At 33.7% G+C, this 5,168-nt stretch overlaps 1 long non-coding RNA gene across 3 annotated transcripts; it reads left to right on the top strand.

Annotated features, from left to right (window-relative positions):
* Positions 1-266: 266 nt before the first annotated feature.
* LOC136228948 (uncharacterized) lies at positions 267-4,912 on the top strand. 3 transcript variants are annotated; one of them, XR_010688903.1, is made up of 8 exons: positions 267-556; positions 757-845; positions 932-1,037; positions 2,639-2,804; positions 2,911-2,967; positions 3,151-3,219; positions 3,309-3,351; positions 4,279-4,912. It is a non-coding gene; the product is annotated as an uncharacterized lncRNA (long non-coding RNA). The 3 variants fall into 3 exon arrangements; XR_010688904.1 differs by lacking the exon at positions 4,279-4,912 and adding an exon at positions 3,621-4,267; XR_010688902.1 differs by lacking the exon at positions 4,279-4,912 and having other exon boundaries at positions 3,309-4,268.
* The last annotated feature ends 256 nt before the right edge of the window (positions 4,913-5,168 follow it).

Genomic DNA, 5,168 nt, shown 5'->3' with positions numbered 1-5,168 from the left:
GTTAGGGCAACTCACGTGGAGAAGATAGGAAAACACTTTAGTAGGAGAGACTTTTTGCACTACAAAAATAATGAGTTTTAGGTACAAGTGATTTGGGACAAATTGTATTTTTAGTCCTTAATTCTAGTTTTGAAATTAACATGGAGGACAATTATACTTAGTGTCTTCTATGGTTATTTAATCTAAAACAGGGGACAAGTTTAATTAATAGAATTAATATATATTTATATATATATATTTATTAACATTAAGGGAACAAAATCGGATTGATTTTGTTTAATCCCTTCCTTGATTTTGTTCTCCATCTTCTCCCATCGGCCTCCCCCTCTGTCAGCCGACTCACACGTCTCCATCTACAACCAGCGCCACCACTTATCCTTTCTCTCTCTTCTCTTTCATACATTTGTATTGCATTCTCTCCCTTTTATTTCCCTAAAGCCTGATCGATGAATCCTAAAGCAATCCACAAGTTCAACGGCAAGGGTAAGCAATCGACAAGTTCAACGGCAAGGGTAGGTCGGTCATACTGAGTTTCGTAATTTCCTTGCCGACAATGGTGAGTTGTTTAATTTCTTTTTGCCTATCTGTTCATCCTCGATTACTTTCTCAAATTTTTTGTTGTCGATTTCTATAAACCCATTTATTGTGAGGAAACAAAATCCTTAGCGATTGTTAGTGTTTGGAGAAGAGAATGAAGGAGAATATGGGAAACCCCCTTCATCTGAATTCGTTGAACCATATATCTCTGGTGTGCAGATCAGTTGAGGAATCCATTGATTTTATCAGAATGTTCTTGGATTTTTCCCGATAAGGAGGCCTGGATCTTTTGATTTCGATCGAACTTGGTAATTTCAAGAAAATTTTCTATATATCTCTCTGTTTTTTTTCAAATTAAAATGGAAGAAAATCTTGATCGTGGTTTGTTGTATAGGTTGTTTGGGTACGGAATTGGAATACACTTGTTGCAGTCCGAAGATCTAGAGAACCTTTCAAAGAAAGGTGAAATTAATCTGAAAGATAATCATATTGCGTTCCAGGTATATAATATGTAGTTTGTAAATTGTGTCTGGTTTGGTGGTGTTGAGGCATAGTTATTATTAGATGAATGGTGTGTAGTGCGAGAGCATGGGAGCAGTGTTAAAGAAGCTGAAAGAAATGGAGATAAAGCATGTAAGAGCAATGGTAGAGGAAGAAGGAATCTATGTGGAACACCTATATTTTCATGACTTGGGGCACTTCCTTTTTGTGCTATCCTTATGCTCTCACTAGTATATTGGGGTCATTGTTTTGCTCAGTTCCAGTAGTTAGGCAAATCTTGCTTGCAATAGCTGGTTGAGTGCATCAATAATTTGTTAATTAAGTTGTACAAATTTGTCTCGGTGGTAGTTGGTTTAAATTATAATATGATTACTTTTAGGAGCCATATGAATATTGTTAAGGTAGATGCTTACATTAGTGAAATTGTATTATGGTTTGACACTTAGTATACCAAAGAGAAAAGTTAGTAAAGAATATTTGAATTTTGTTTTTATCTATACTAGCAAACACTAGACCTTGTTGGACTAATTTCATAACATTGGATGGTATAAGTGATCTGTTGATAGTATCTTGGTGGTTTACTTGCTAGGATTTAGAAGGGGACAAATTTGAATGGGAGAGGGGGAGGAAATATACACACTAGTTTTAACAAATTTCCTAGCTTATTTTATTACTCTAAAAAGAAAACTAAGAATTGAATATCTTGAATTTTCGCAAAGATGCACATGTCTTGAAAAAGCACATGCTAGACCGGCCCTTTAAACAAGACACTCCTAAAAATATTTTAACCTCTGCTGAATTAGTAGTTTTCAATGATTTGACTTGTAACTAAGAATTACGTATTTGGGTGATATGATTGTGACTAAGAAATATGGAGTTGGGATGATAAAATGACTATCTGTACTAAGGGCTGCTTGCTTACAAATGAAATACTATTTTGTTTCTTGAACTATTCCTGAAAATGCTTGTGAAACCATGATAACCATAGGCCTCATAAGAATTCTACTTCTTAATATCATTTGTTTGGTTCAGGGGAACTGGGAGTAGTTTTTTTATTTGTGTCGTCCTCTATAGAATGAATGAGATGTTCTATTTCATTAAATACTCTCTTGTGTGCATATTTGGTTTTCCTTGTGAACACTATTGTTGGAGTTCTTAGTCTATATTTCCTAGGTAGATATTTGTTCACATGAGACTAAAGGTCATTTCTTTATTATATGTAATGGAACTGGAGTATTGGATAGTAAATTTGGCAATCATGTACTATGGATGAATACTGCTTTAGAATATGTTGAAACCAAGAAGTGGATACTGTGAACGAGCAAATAACATTGAATTTTGCTTCTTGTGCATTCCTTTCTTTTACAAACTAACTATTTTGTGTTATTTGAATTATTGTTTCTTCTTTATGAGCTGATAGCTGTTAACTTGAGCTTATTTTTTCACTTTAACACTAGCAGTTTAGCTTAATGGTCCAATTGAATCAGTATTGAACAGCGAAATCAATGAACACAAATTTTTGATTGTTCTATGCAAATTTTTAAATCCCCGTAGAAGAAGAAAACGAAGCAGCTAATTAGTTTAAATTTCTCTATTCTAGGTCAAAGGGTTTTCAAAAGAAGAACAAGAGACTCGTACGGATTTAGTTTCTGCATTAAAAGACAGGATTGAAGTAATACCAAATGAAAGTATGGGGCCAGTTAAACAAACTAGTGATTGGGCACCTTCCACTGCTCATGCTGGAATCAAATTTGACTCCACTTATGGTAATTTATCAATCTGTCTTGAAGTTGACTTTTAATTATAAGTATACCCTCATGAATATGATACTCATGATGATTCTCCAATTGTTTTATTAATGACTATTTCCAGTAATATGAAGAGTCGGACTGATTTAGGCAGGAGTATGAGACACGTAGAGTGAAACAGGCAAGCTTGTGCATTTATTTATCTTCAAACTATGCTTTAGACTATGTTTTGCTATCATATGTTAAAAAGCAACAATCTGCCATAAAGTTGGAGCATATCAGTGAAATTAGTGTGAACTTCTTTTCTTGGTGGCGATGTGGCGTTAGTCGTTCATCAATATAATATATATCTGACTTCATGCAGGATCAAGGATTAGATGTCATAGCAGAAGGGTTAGACACTCTGAAAAACATGGCTCGTGACATGAATGAGGTTTGACAGTGTATCTTCATGTTTGGAGTTCTAACAATTATTAAATGTTCTAGTTCTTGTTTGTTAGCTGGTTGTTAATTTGTCTTCAGGAAATAGACATATGGGCCATTGGTGGATGAAATGGATGACAAGGTAATTCACTGTTTCTTCCTTGTTTTGCTTAATGATTACACTACTAGTATAGTAGTATCCATTGCGAATCTTTAGTAACCTGTAATTGACATTGGTTATTCAAGAATGCATCTTGTTAAATATTGTAAATCTATTGATGAATGAGTAGAATTCTATATAGCAAGTTGTAGGATTATTATATTTCCATACCAAAATTTCATCTATTAGGATCAATTGAGTTTTGATTTTAGATGCTAATCATAGGCACTTACATTGTCAACTTTATGCAGTTGTATAATATTTTTACATCAAGCTCCCATGTCACTTATCTAGGAAGATGTCTAATGAAAATGTTCTTAGCAGTTGTGAGATTTTGCAGTAGCTCTCTTCAATCCAAATATTCATATATCTTTTAGCTTTTTTTTTTGTCAAAACGCCCAATGATAATTTTTAGGATAAATGTTGTCCCTTTTTCATAGGGATGGCATTTGTCCCTTAATGAAGAGACAAAATGTGTCTCCTTTACATGGGGACGACAATCGCCCCTTCTTCTGGGGACAAAAAATTGTCCTCTAAGAGTAGGGACAAAAATCGTCTTCTATACACGGGACGGAAATCGTCCCTAAAAAAGATGACGATAATCGTCTCTTAGAATGGGGACGACAATTGTCCCAAAAATTGGAGACGACAATTGTCTCAAATAAATGGGGACGAGTCATCATTTTTGTCCCCTATAGAATAGGGTACGCTCGCATAGGGGATGGAACAAGGGGACGAAAAAAATTGTCCCCAAAAGAACAGGGGACAATTTTTCTCATTTTTGGAGACAATTTTAACGGTCCCCAATAGTCAATTTTTTTGTAGTGTTGACATCTCTGTATTTAAGTGTGATTATGAATAGACTTTACAAATTAAGTACATTAATTCCGAAATTTACTATATAAATAGGAGTATGTAAGGCTCTCGAAATGTTATACTCGCTCTTAAAATATGGACTTGGTAATATTGGACGATTCAGCAAAGCCTTCCAAATAGCCTTCCAAAAATGAAGACAATTTCCATCCATGCCTATTTGAAGATGATCCTAATGAAGGAATTTCTCCACTCAAAAAAATAAAAGTAGAAAAGTCTAAAAAAGAATCAGTGGGGCCTTCGTCGCAAAAGAAGAAAAAGGCTAAGCATAAGTTGGATGTGAAGGAAGGGAATACATTCAGGAAGCTTATTATTGGGAAGACTGATGATGGTGTTAATCCGTTGGGTGCTACTCCATTTCCTTTAAATGAAATTGAAGATGTTGTTCAAAAGTGTGTCAAGAAACATATGCGTCAACATACAGATCAATTCTTAGCTACAATCAAGATCATCGCCAGAGCCTTAAATATTTTGCATGATTCAATGGGTCTTAGTTTGGAGTCGGATTCTGAGGAGATGGAAACTAATGATGATAAGCTGAATGAAGGGAAAAACAAGAAGGAGATGTAGATCCACAAAAGCATTTGATTGTGAAAAAATGCTTTAATAAGTTTCATATTCTTAATTATGCGTGTCTTGACTTACTGTAAGACATTAATTTCAATAATATATATGCAACATTGATTTTCAATATTTTATTTCTTAGTTTCATTATTGGATGATAACTTAATTTTCAAGTAATACCTAGGTTACATATATTTCAATTTGTATTGTAATGATAACAATCGCTAATTTTTACAAAAAAATAACCATTCATATAATACCGAATATTAATTCATAAAAAAAATACATTTAATATCAAACTACAATTTGCAAGTAATACCTGAGTTGAATGAATTATAAATTAATGCATTAAAATAAACTAT

The sequence above is a fragment of the Euphorbia lathyris genome, chromosome 5 (genome assembly GCF_963576675.1).
Source record: "Euphorbia lathyris chromosome 5, ddEupLath1.1, whole genome shotgun sequence".
Classification (NCBI taxonomy): Eukaryota; Viridiplantae; Streptophyta; class Magnoliopsida; order Malpighiales; family Euphorbiaceae; genus Euphorbia; species Euphorbia lathyris.
Note: the sequence above shows the minus strand (reverse complement) of the source record. Positions and strands in the feature narration are given on the sequence as shown.